The sequence below is a fragment of the Lissotriton vulgaris genome, chromosome 10 (genome assembly GCF_964263255.1).
Source record: "Lissotriton vulgaris chromosome 10, aLisVul1.2, whole genome shotgun sequence".
In the NCBI taxonomy this organism is placed as follows: domain Eukaryota; kingdom Metazoa; phylum Chordata; class Amphibia; order Caudata; family Salamandridae; genus Lissotriton; species Lissotriton vulgaris.
Genome location: NC_141698.1, coordinates 172,123,782 through 172,137,709, shown reverse-complemented (window position 1 = coordinate 172,137,709; position 13,928 = coordinate 172,123,782). Strand labels below are relative to the sequence as shown.

Sequence of the window (13,928 nt, the reverse complement as noted above, 5' to 3'; positions counted from 1 at the left end):
AGAAATTACCAATGAAAATATTGCTGGGTCAGGCAGAAAGTTGGCTAACCAGCCGTGTTACCCAGCGCCCATCATTATACTCGCACCTTCACCCAGTCCAGACCTTTTAGTCAATGAGTTACATTCTGGGACATGTACGTTTGCTTTTAGCAAGGGCTGTTGATTAAAGGCCAGAAGCTGCTGGTGTGTCACTCATCAGTGGCATGCAGGGCACGCACCGAATGGGGATTCAATCCCCTAGTTTCTACTAGCAGGGCTCTGGGCCCTAGCTTAGACTCTTTCCACCGAACAAATATACCATACAGGTCACTCAACCTATGGTTACCCTTTTCACTCATAAGAGACTGAAGCCAATGAACAAGGTACTGGGCCTTCAATATTATTTATTTATACAATGATGTAGGGAGTCAGAGAGACTGTGGAGAAGGAACCATGGTTTATCAGAAAAAAACAAATATGCTCAAACATTGTCCGACTATAAGAAAAAGATGTATTTCTCAGCAAAAATTCTGCAGACTAAAAACTTTTGCAATCTTTACCACAGTCAAAAGCCTAGTCAACATACTAGAACCAATCAGTATGGACAGCAGTGAGGAATTCTGTAACTCTCTAGAACAGTTCTTCAAGGATAAGGTGGAGACTGTGTACAGGTCCCTTACGGACAGATACACCGATTCAATTTGAAGTACGACAGCTGCTCCATCCTCCACACTGTCTAATTTATTTGTTTCCTTTGAGCCACTGAATATAGAACAGATTTCCCAGGTGGTTGGAACATCACATTCCTGAGCTCTATCGGATCCATGCACTCCTAAAATATTTCACCTTGTTCCGGATCCCATAAGTGAACAACTGGAGATAATATTCATAGAGATCACTTGTTCTGGTATCTTTCCTGATCCCTGGAAGACAGTCTTGATCCTACCACTCTTAAAGAAACCCAATCTGGATCCAAGTGATCCCAGCAGTTAGAGACCAATTTCCAGGACACCTTTCCCAGCTAAGGTTCTGGAAAAGATACTGAACTTCCAACTTCCAACCTTTATATCTTCTGCGGAGCTGCTAAATGCCTCGAAATATGGTTTCCGAAAATGGCACAGCACAGAAACAGCCTTGGTCATGGCAGCTAAAGAACTGAGGGCAATCCTGGACACAGGTGGCAAGCCGCATTGATTTTATTATATCTATACGCGGCTTTTGACACCGTGAACCATGATATACTGGTCAAAAGGCTTTCAGAGGCAACTCTTAAATTAATTAAATCCTATCTGAGCAACAGAGTTCAATATGTTCAGTGCGGAACATCTTTCTCAGAGCATTTTATGCTGCCCTGTGGTGTTCCACAGGGCTCTTCATTGAGCCCTATGCTGTTTAACCTTTATATGACACACTTGGCTGGAATAAGCAGACAGTTTGGCTCCTCTGTGATATCCTACGTTGACGAAACCCAGCTAGTGGTGTCAATCTCTTTCAATATTGAGGAAACAGCAGACCGGTTCAACTGCTGTATGACACAGGTGAACCGGTGGATTGCATAAAGTTGAACGAGGGAAAGACGGAGGTACTTCTGCTGGGCTCTGACACTTCCTTTTGGTCGCACATGTGGTGGCCAGCTGATTTGTGAGAATTTCTGGTCCCAGTCAAAAAGGTGAAGAATCTGGGCATCATATTTGATGATCACTTAACCTTTATACACCAGCTCAGCATCCTTTCCTCCGCTATCTTCTTCATTTTAAAGATGTTTAGGAAAGTTCATACATTCATACCACCAAATTCTGTGAAAACACTAGTGATAGTATTAGTTCTGTTCAGACTTGATTATGGAAATGCCCTTTATATGGGCTTGCAAAAGCAGCATTTACTCAAGTTGCAATGTCTGCGCAATGCAGCAGCAGCCAGATTGCTGCTGGGTATTCGTAAATTTCATTCATGGACTGAGAAATCTGCACTGGCTCCCAGAAGAAAAAGTATAAAGTTTAAATCCTTATACCTGGCGTTCAAAGCATTGCATGAGAACGGCCTTCAGTACTTGAAACAACACCTAACCTGGTATTTGCATGGAAGAAAGCTAAGATCATCACAGAGCAAATTCCTAAAAAAAAAAAAATGTATCAAAGCTCATTGGGGCGGTAGAAGCGTTATTCAGGGAACAGTGAAATCTTGGAATTCACTCCCGATTGACATAAAAAAAAAAGCCCAACACTGCTCTCCTTTAGAAAAGCATTAAAAACTTGGCTCTTCATTAGCTGAATATCCACTCTTACTCTTCTTCTGGCACCTTATCGCTCAGTGCCTAGACGCCCCTGGACATTCGTGCGCTGTACAAATTCGCAAATCAAATCAAATCCTTCCATCATTCTTTTTCTGGGAGATACTCGATCTAAACACTGATTTCTTAGATTATCCCCCAAGCGCCAGTCGGGATCTGGATATTTTTTTTAAAGCAGTGCTCCCAGGGGCCGCTACGTGGTGTGGTCCAGCTATGAGATTACTCCACACTGACCCAGAAGTGACAGAGTGGAGCCAAAAATAAGCGCCATCCCTAGAATGTTTCTTATCTTTACCCTTTCAATGCCCTCAGGCAAAGAGAAAGAACAACTGTTGGTAACAGAGAGTGAGCTGTTAATACTAACTTGTAATCTTTTTGATGTTAAAAGGATGCCACTCCACAGAATGGGGAGTTGGGAGAGCAGTGAGGAATTTGGGGTTAGATGGGTTATTCACTATAAGGAGCATTAAACAAAGATAACGTTCTTTGGATGGATAATTCTAATTGCAGATTCCTCACTTTGGAACAGGTACCCAAACAATACCTCCCCAAGGAGGAGGGTGTGTAGACTGGGCTCAGATCAAAAAGTCCTGCCAATGTAGCTGTCAAGGCGGTAGTGGTTTGTGAACGTTTGCACCGACACCCATTCTGCAGCCTAGCAGTACAAACGCTGGATCCTCTACTCTTCTTTTGAGGGGTTCGGGCTGGACGAAGTACGCTGGTGGGGTAATGTATTGGCAAATGTGGAAGGGAGTCATTGCTTTCAGCAACTAGGCTACCCTAGTCTACGGCACCAGTTTGTCCAAGAAAAAGGTGGTGTAAGGCGCTTGCAACAAAAATCCCTGTAGTTCACTCATGCGCCAAGCTGTTGTAACTACAATGAGGAATATGATCTTTAGGGTCCGGAAACACAGAAAGCACCTATGCATTGCCTTGAAGGTAGTATACATAAGAAATATCAGTGTCAAGTTAAGATCCTACTGTATCAGCACAAATGGAGTGGGAGGAAAAATTTGATTTGAACAATCCGGTTGGTTCAGCAAGTGTAGGAGGGTAGAAAGGGCAGACAAATAGCCTTTTATGGTTCCAACTAAAAGAACTTGCGGGGCTAAAGCCAAAAGAAACAAAAGGATGCCAGACAGCTTTGCTTGTAAGAGTTCAGACTTGCAAACACCACACAAGGCTACAAATTTGCCCTAGCGCCCAGCATAACTTTTTTGCGGGAAAGGCACCTAGAGGGAAGGATGGCATCCATGTCAGATGGCAAATCGAGTGCAGACAATTGGTGCCACTCAATCTCCATGCATATAGGTGTAGATTGCACAGATTTTGGTGGGGGACCTTACCCTATTACTGAGCAAGGAAGTCCTAGTGAAGTGGCAGCCTGAGCAGAGGACATATGCTCATGCCCAGGTGTTCCGTGTACCACAGTCTCCTGGCCCAATCTAGGGTCACCAGGATAACTTGGGCTGGGTCAATCTTGATCTTCTTCAGAACTCGGTACATAAGAGATTGATTTGGGAGTCTCAAAATCAAGTCCCTTGTTCCATTTCAACTGGTATGCCTCTCTTAAGGACTGTACTTATCTGAACTATAAGGCACAAAAATGTTGTCACCACATTCCCAATGGTGGTGAAAATATTTAGCCAGGGTTCTCCTCTCGTTCGGAAGATGTGCTGCACCATCTCTGGATGCAGACACCACTTGTGATCTGCCAATTCATCCACTCTGGCATTCAGGGACCCTTATAGGTGATTTACAATCAGGAATATGCCATGACACTACGAACCACAAATAGAGGTGTAACTCCTCAGGAACCAAATGGCAATGGTGTTGCACCTGCCTCCCCATGGACGGCAGGCAGACACTGTGAGTCAGACAAATTGCTCGCAGCTCCAGCACATTGATGTGGAACTGGACCTCCGATGAAGACTAGTCCTTTGATCTCCACCTCCACCAGATGGCATCTTCAGGCCAGCAGCAATGAGTCAGTCACCGCCATCAACACTGGGTGGGGAAGAGAGTGGTGCCGGAGGCTGGACCAATTTGTGTTCGAGCAGTCACCACAGCAGATCTTGAGCTATCTCCTCTAAAACATGAATGCTATCAGAAAGGCTTCCTTGAGGCGCGCTCCTGTGAAACTTAAGGTTTTATTGCAGGGCATTCATGCCCCACCTTGCATTGTTGACAAGAAGGATTCCCAAGACAAATACTCGAGAAGACACATATTCACTCTCAACATAGTCCTGGACCAATCCAGGAGCATAGGGAGCATAGGGATCATAGAATGTAAGTCATACACTCATTGCTGAGGAAGAAAAGCCATGAACTCACTGTTCGGGATCTCCCCAATGAATGGAGGCTCTGTGAGGGAATCAGATAGGATTTCAGTGTAGGAAAGTAGAATCTGCTTCTTATGGTTACCTCCACCTTTTGCTTGATGTTGCACTGTTTTGACTAGTCTGACTGGGATCCTGCTAATTAGGACCACAGCCTCTCTGCTTTCTCCTATAAGTTGTTATGCATGTACTTTGGTACACTCCAGATTGGATACTAGGGTATCCTTATAAGTCCCTAGTATATGGTACCCATTTACCCAGGGCAGAGGTGCCCCAGAGGCCTCCCATGGGCTGAAGCATGTATTATGCCACCCATGAGAGGCCATGTAAAATGGAACTACAGGTCTGCTACTGCCCTGTGTAAGATGGTGCTTGCACCACTTACTTTAGATATAGGTTCACTATATCTATAGGTCACTACAATTAAAACTTATAAGTCACGCCTATAGCAGGCCTTATCAATCCTGAAGGCAGGGTGCTGGGTTTTACGTGAGAGGGTGCCCCTGCTTGAGCAGAGCCCCTCTGCAGCCTTCAGAGACCATAATCCCGTTTTGTCTGTGACTCAGCCAAACATATAGGTAGAGGTGCATTGGAACCTTGAAGTAAATGCTATTTCGAAAACGGTTGAAACAAAGCATGTTGTGTTTGGTATCAAACACTTTGGAATCATACCTCCACACTGGTAACCAGTGTTAGAGGTAGGATTACACCCTTCCGAAGTGAGCTTCGTAGAAGTCACTGGCCTATCTGGTGCAGGCCTTCTCGACCCAGACAGCACAAAATGGACCAGAGACACATTTCTGCCCTCCTGCTGCTGAGTCACATGTGGATTCCGAGTTGGGGAGCTAACAGAACAGATTGAAGCTGCGTACTGTTTAACTGGAGGTGGACAGACCACAAAGTAATTTTGGCAAATGGGAAACGGAGGCCCGGGTGGACCAGATGGCGTGCACCGTCTAAGGTAGCACCACTAAGGGTGCAAGCACCGTAACGCTGAGGGTGCCTTGACTCAGGGATTGGTACCAGCTCTGAGATAGAGAGCAGACCGACTGATGTGACGCAAGCCCATTGATATTGCTTTACCCTTGTCCTGAGGAGGCCAGAAGAAATTGACGGCTGAAACGCGTCTGCGTCTACAGCTTTTTGATAGAGGAGTCATCACTAATGCAAACGTGTTGAATTATTTAGAAGCACATTTCTGAAAGGATAGAGAGGTGCTGTACCTTGTGTGCTAAAAGGACTACCTCTTAGTGTATCACTCAGATATTACGGGTGAACACCAGTGTTTCAAATATGTTGTTAGGGTATTGGAGAAACTTTGTTTAGTGTATATATATATATATATATATATATATATATATATATATATATATATATATATATATATATATATATATATATATATATATATATATATATATATATATATATCCAGCTCCAAGGGTAATGTCCAACAAATGAGCGGCACATGAAAGTAAGGAGCTTTTACCCATCAGCTTTTTATTGGTACGGTAATGCGTAAGCAGAGTTAATCATATAGCAAATTGCAAATTCAAAGAAGTCTTTATTCGATTAATACATCATAAAAGACATACATCACAACATACACATGGAGAATAACATAGTATGAAACAGTATAAAAACATCTAAGACCATATTAAATCACTTATACAGGCTTCTTTTGAATAAATATAAAAATTACAATAAATCACATTAGATTACCACAATATCACAGGCCCAATAGGGGTTGCACAAGAACAGATGAGCGTAGGATAATAGGTAAGCACCTAGGTCAGTTTCATGAACCTGGTTCTTAGAATCCAGGCCCATCCTAAATATTTTGCTACACCCGTTACAATTAGTGGGGACAAATTTGTCTTTAATATTCTACTGGCATAAACAGCCGAGCGTGTTCCCAGACTTCTACAAACCGGACTTAACCATTTAGCTTTAGGGGCGACATACAAGGGGCAGACAAACATAAAGTGATTTAAGCTTTCGCCCTGGCCAGGGCACTTAGGACAGTGCCCAGTCCCACCAGAGCCCCACTTTTTAGTAAACTCCCTTAAAGGCAGCGAACCACATCTAAATTGATGAAATAATTTACGGTCCAGGGGCTTGGTTATGGCATCCCAATATTTTTCAAGTTTGGGAGCATCTTTAATGGCAACAAATAAACCAGTAAGATTACTGGCACTCAATCTCGAGTGTCTGTTTTAAACCATCCAATCCCAATAGTGTGATTTCAAATCCTTTTTAGAAGGGAAAGTTACAGATGCGGGATTCAACCACAGTTCACCATACCCCATGGCACACAGTGTGGTTCTTAGGTCCTTAAACCAGCCTATATTAAAAGAGCCTGGAAGATCTTTAACCTCCAAACAGGCTCTTGCATATAACTTGAGTTCCGGCATTGTCCAAAGGCGACGCCAGAATGCTAGTGGTCGTAACCTGGCCTGGTCCTCCACAGGCTGACACCCAAGATCATACAGAAGCGGAATCCGTGGTGTTGACTGTGGGAGACCAGTTGCCACTCTACGGAATTTATTTTGGGCTGCTTTCAGGAGATCCAGATTACTAAAGCCCCATAGTTCCGCCCCATACAAAACAGAGGGAAGAACCTTCGATCCATAAATCTTAACTAATGGCGAAATTGGCAGAGTGAAGGAACCTTTATGCTCTTTAATCAAGGCTCCTCCTATCTGCATGTGCTTTAAAGCCATGAGATCAACCTGGTGGGACCAACTAAGGGTCTCACTGAATGTTACTCCTAAGTAAGTAAACAACTTAGTTTGTTCCAAGGATGTACCCCCCATGGTAACCCTTGCTGTGATCGGGTTGTGTCCTCTTAGTACCATAAATTTTGTCTTACAGACATTCACCTCAAGCTCATGTTCGCTGCAGAATAACTCAAACCTCATCAGGGCCTGTTGGAGACCCTGTCTGGTCTTTGAGATTAGAAGAGTATCATCGGCGTACATGAGCAAGGGGATTTTCATTCCAGCTAGGGACGGGGCGTCGGTGGGGTGGTTGTCAAAGTATTTGGTGACCCTATTAATATATAAAGAGAAAAGGGTAGGGGATAGTACACACCCTTGCCTTACACCTTTAGCAACTGGAAATCTATCAGTTACCTCCACTGGTTTGCCCCAGCGTACTTGGGCATAAGTTTGTGCGTGTAAATTCACCAGGAGGCGTACAAGGGGAGCTGGCATACCCAATTCTACAAGACAAATCCACAACCCTGCCCTTGGAACAAGATCAAATGCAGACCTTAAGTCCACGAAGGCTGCATAAAGGTTACCTTTACCTAGAAGGACCATCTTCCAATAAAGAAGAATGAAACGAAAGGCCTGGTCTAAGGTACTCACATGAGACCTAAAACCAGCTTTAAGTGGGGTTAAGATATTGAACTCATCAATCCAATCCTGAATCCTGCCAAGGACAAGGCGTGCTGAGATTTTTTGCACCGCATCTAAAAGGCTGATCGGCCGGTAGTTGGAAGGAACCGACCGGTCACCTTTCTTGTATATTGGCAGGATTTCAGCCCCCGCCCAGGACTCGGGAACCCTTGCACCAGTGGTCAGGGCGTTTACCAATTGGACTAGATAAGGAACCCATAAATCCTGGTCTTGCTGGAATAGGTCAGCTGGTATACAATCAGGACCAGGTGCCTTGCCCCTTGGGATAGATTGCAGGACAAGTTTGACTTCACTACTCGTGAACTCGAGTAGATCGGCTGACACTGGACAGATAATATCATCCTGTGCTCTACTAGGGCACCTAAATTGTTCCTCGTAGTACTGGTGTTGACCAACCGATGCGGGGCTTGGACGATCTTCCTGGGATAAACCCCATTTTAATAAATGCCAAAACCGTTGCATATTCCGAGAGCTACATGCTTCGGATAATGTTGACCACCGTTCCTCGTCCCAATTGGCCTTGGCAGAACGTTTAGCAACATTAAATGCCTTCCTACAGGACCTGATTAGAATATGGTTCTTAAGCTTTAACGCTTTGAACAGATCTCCATGGGTCCGTCGACACTCTTCATTGAACCAATTTGAAGTTTTCGGTTTCCCTCGATTACCCCGCTTGGAGATAGACTTTATGAACAATTTTTTTAAAGCTGTAAATAAACTGGTGTGAATATCAGTAATGGTTGCATTAATAACCTCCTGTGAGTCACATTTGGAAATTTCTGCCAGTGAGTTGGAAACCAAGGATCTGATCACTTTGCGTGCATCAACATCAGCAGAGATTTTTGGCCAACGTACCCTTCTCATGTCATTGGTCAGTACGACTTCGTCCTGAACTAAATTAGTCATGCATTTTACTGGCCCAGAAAAACTGGAATCCCTTAGTTCCACCACCAATGGATCATGATCACTTTCCGAGCGAGGCTTAACCTCCATATCCTCTACAGCAGCCCACAGCTTAACGTCCAGTAATATGTAATCAATATGGATACTGAATCTACCATTACTAAAGGTATGTCTTCCCGACCTATCTGAGCGCACTCTACCATTTAGAGCACGCAAGCCCTGATCCAGGCACAGCCCTATAATAAATGTAGCAGCTTGTGACCATTTTCTTATTGGGGCTAGCTCAAGCTGGGGAATCCCCCAAACCAAATCTTCGGCCTCGGTGAGTAAGCTGTCATCCTGACTCAGTTGTTCAAAACAAGTATTTAGATCCCCCATAACAACATTGTGTCCTACTATAGATGCACCGCTTAGGAAATCATCCAAAAGGAGGAGGGTTGGAGAGACCCTACCGCCCTGGATGCCCCTGGCGTATATGTTAATCAATAGAATATTCAGACCACTGGTAGATTTAATACTAACCATTAGTATGTCGGGGCTATCAATGGAAACTTCCTCCGCTATCACACCCTCATACTGTCGAACCCAAAAAGTCAGGCCACCCATAGCTCGTCCTCTAGGACCTTTAATAGCTGGTTTACTGAAATTCAGGTAGCCAGCTAGGAACATTGGTGAAAGTGCCCAAGTTTCTTGAAAGGACCATACATCGCCTTGCTGTATAAAATACACCCAATCTGGAATACACGTACGGGACTCAAGCCCAGCTATGTTCCAACATCCAAGCTTGGTACCACATGGGACCGCCAGAACTCTAGAGTTATCCTTGGGGGAAGAATAAACTACATCATGTGAAGGAGGGACTATGTTGTCATAAAAAGACCTCCTATAACTCGGTCCTTCATGTGTGGGAACATCATCACTCCTTGTATCAATACTGTTAGAAAGCCCTCGCTTAGAGCCAATCACCATTTCAGCATTCTCTGTGTTTAAATCAGCTTGTAACACCAATTCTAATACCAATTTTTTGTCCCCAGTCCCGCTCAGGAAATCAGGACTCCCATTTTCGCTTAGCGATGACTGATCCTTTGGAACTTCAACATAACATAGAGCATTAACTGGGGTAACAGTAGTACCCGTACAATCTATATTAGCCTCTAGAACCAAAGGTTGGATAGCCGGTCAATCATTATAATCCAATCCCGAGAGGGGTTCATAAAGATTACGCAGCAGGATGTTCCAATACTCATTGGGTTGGGTGTAGTTACCTGGGTTGTTTGAGTTAAGATGTAAACTATGGGGCTGGCGACTAAATGGAAAATTTGGTGTAATAGGGGGGCCACAAAAACAAGAATTAAAGTTAGCCCAGTTCGGAGTGTGAGCGATACTTTATAGCTGGATTGGGAATGAGGTCTAAACAAGGAGTGAAGTTGGCCCAATTCAGAAAATGAGGTTCTTTTTTAGAACGGGGATGGGCATGGGATCTAAGCAATGTCTCAGGGTAAAAGTAACTGAGATTCCGTGTAGAGATACCTCCCTCATTGTTTCCCAAGTACCAATCACTGAAGTGAGAAACAACTCTGTGATCCTTAAAATTTATGATCACAATGTCACCCTCTATATCCTTTGGACGAAGACCCACCCACTTACATCTTCTAACTGAAATGATGTCCCCATTTAGGTGGGCAGGAAGAGGTCTATTGGTTTTCAGCCAAAAGATTACTTTATTTTTCAAATTTGCATTATTTTCCAAGTTCCCTTTTGAAATCGGGGGCACACCCGTTAGTATGATAACAAAATTTGCCGAGTCAGGAGGGAGGTCTACTGTGTTCGTACGATTTAAAGAGAGTCTATGGGTGGAATTATTAGGTTTTTCAGCCCCGAAATTTACAGATGGCTTTTTTGCCGGTGGGATTGGTTTGTTTGAAGCCATCATGGGCTTCTCTTTAACAGGCTTTAAGGAGCAGGAGGGTTTAGATAGCATTTGGGGAGCACTAGAGTTAGTGTTACCAATGGTGTTACTAGGAACAGCAGTATTAGCACTAGGCTGTGGCAGTGGAATAAGGTGAACATTAGGAATCATTGAATGGGGTGTAGCGGCTGTTGCCAAGAAGCGATCCATTTTGTCCCCCAGGATCCTAACTCTCTCCAAAAGAGGGAGCATGTATGATTTTAGGAGTTTCTCGAAAATTTCGATACACTCTTTATTGAGCCCAAAACTGCTATCTTGGGGAAGGGGAGGTAAGTGAGGAGTACCTAGAGGGACCTCAGTCACTGGGGGCAACAAGATCGGTAGTAGGATTTGCTATAGAAGGAGGGGAAACCTGATGACTGGTGTCTTTTCTTTTAACACCACCCTTTTTCCTTTTTTTCCTTGGTGGGGAACACACAGCCCTTTGAGGGTTCGTAGGCTTAGTTCCAGTCTCGCAGTTAGTATGTGACTGGGTATTCTTGCATGGAACAACGCTGTCTAAAGAGCGGTTGGTAAGAGTTGAATGCAGGTTTGGGGCTATATTCGGGGCAACAGGAGTGTTAAGGTCGATAAGACTGATGGAGGCGATGGGGGGGCTATTAATATTATGGGGGAAGTATTGGGGACCCGAAAAATACTAGGAATTTGGTCAGTATTAAATATATCTGCTTCTCTGGCCGTACCCCCGGTACTGCCCGTTTCTTGTGTATTATTTAAATCAAGTTGGGTAGACAAGGGCTTTTTTTTAGATGTTCTATAGAGCGACGACGCTCCGCATGTTTCTCCGCTAATAGGAGTTCTTTATCTATCTCCTTATTTGCCTTCTCGAAATATTTATCGAGAGGCCCAAGGAACGAAACTCCAACGCAAGGAGGTAATGAGCTAGACATGTCAATGGCTGGTCGAAGTAAATAAAGTACCTCGGAACTTACTACACCAATAAAACAGTACAGCAGAGACAATAAAGCAGGAAGTAGATGTTAGAGACTGGGCCCAGCCTAGCCTCCTTCAGCCCCTGACGGCCACAGACGGTCCCGCCCTTGTCCCGGGCTTCTCCCGCGCGGTCCCGCGCAGCGGGACTTCTAGGCTATATTTATGTGGTCAGTGTGAGAGGGGAGGAGCATGCAGGGAGAGCGGCCCAGGTGCTGGCAATTGGGTCAGGCGGGCGCTCCTGGGACTTGGAGTCCTGCGCCCGCGACTCGCTCGCAGCCCTGCACAAACAATCACCCACAGTCACAGTCAGTGTCAAAGGGCGTTAAAGACCACGGCCAGGCTTCGCTGATGACAATCAAGGACCCCCACGAAGCGGGACCCGCGAAGCGGGTTCCGCGAGCTGTAGCGTTCAATCAGGAAGAGTAGTCAGCAGCACTGGATCCCTGCGTTAGCACAAAGGAAATTAAGAAACGTCCCCAGAGTTAATCATAAACACCGGACTTTCATTGTCCGACGCGTTTCATTTATACAATTCCTCATGGACAGTTCAAGGTCAGTAAGATGCATTGTGGGGATGTTAGTTCCATCGTTTGGCAACAATCGATATGCAGAATTGCAAACACGTAGCCTTTAGGTTTAACATAGCCCTTTCATTTCCTGAATGGATGCACCTTAAAATTTTGTGTGAAAAGGCACCGAATGAGCCCCTCTGCTGCAGCGGTATGCAACTGTTACCACGCATCTTTTACCACGCATACTGTTACAACGCATACCATTACAACGCAGGATCCTTTACAACGCATACCTTTACAACGCAAGACATTACAACGCAGATACTATTACAACGCATTGCATTACAACGTAAGTATAGGTAAGTATATCATTTAATTTAACCTTTTTTTAATTACCAAAATATTAAAAATAAATTAAATTATTTAATTATAGTACTTTTATATATAGGGTTCAGGGCTGGGTTTGGGTTTTGGGGAACAGGGGTATTTTTAGGGTTCAGGGCTGGGTTTGGGTTTTGGGGTACAGGGGTATTTTTAGGGTTCAGGGCTAGGTTTGGGTTTTGGGGTACAGGGGTATTTTTAGTTATCACGGCTAGGTTTGTGTTTTGGGGTACACTGGTATTTTTAGGGTTCAGGGCTGGGTTTGGGTTTTGAGGTACAGGGGTATTTTTAGGGTTCAGGGCTAGGTTTGGGTTTTGGGGTACAGGGGTATTTTTAGGGATCAGGGCTAGGTTTGGGTTTTGGGGTACAGGGGTATTTTTAGGGTTCAGGGCTAGGTTTGGGTTTTGGGGTACAGGGGTATTTTTAGGGTTCAGGGCTGGGTTTGGGGGTACAGGGGTATTTTTAGGGTTCAGGGGTGGGTTTCGGTTTTGGGGTACAGGGGTATTTTTTGGGTTCAGGGCTGGGTTTGGGTTCTGGGCTACAGGGGTATTTTTTGGGTTCAGGGCTAGGTTTGGGTTTTGGGCTACAGGGGTATTTTTAGGGTTCAGGGCTAGGTTTGGGTTTTGGGGTACAGGGGTATTTTTAGGGTTCAGGGCTGGGTTTGGGTTTTGGGGTACAGGGGTATTTTTAGGGTTCAGGGTTAGGTTTGGGTTATGGGATACAGGGGTATTTTAAGGGTTTAGTTTTATAAAAATACTTAAATTAAATTAATTAAATTTATTTTACTAAATTTAATATTTATTTAAAAACTTTATATATATATATATATAATTTTAAACTTACAATTACATTAATATAAAATGTATTTAATAAATAAAATTAATACATTTTTTATTAATTACATTTAAAAACAAGCACTGGCGTTGCCAATAGGTTTCGCATTTGGAAAGTTGGAGCTATTGGCTTTGTAAATGACATTTTATATTTATATATTGTTATTGACAATGCCAATAACGATATATAAATATAAAATGTCATTTGCAAAACCAATAGCTCCAACTTTCCAAATGCAAAACCTATTGGCAACGCCAGTGCTTGTTAAAAGGAGCAGCAGGTGCAGTATAACCAGCGTCCAAGGCCTCAGGACCCCCCTGAACCTTAATTATTGCTGGTTTTACTGCTATGGCGTTGGCGCAGCCT

The 13,928-nt window shown here is 44.0% G+C and overlaps 1 protein-coding gene across 3 annotated transcripts in view; it reads right to left on the bottom strand.

The window, feature by feature from the left end:
- Nucleotides 1-13,928, bottom strand: part of LYRM1 (LYR motif containing 1) — a 105,840-nt gene that overhangs the window by 76,855 nt on the left and 15,057 nt on the right. The gene's annotated exons all lie outside the window — the stretch shown is intronic.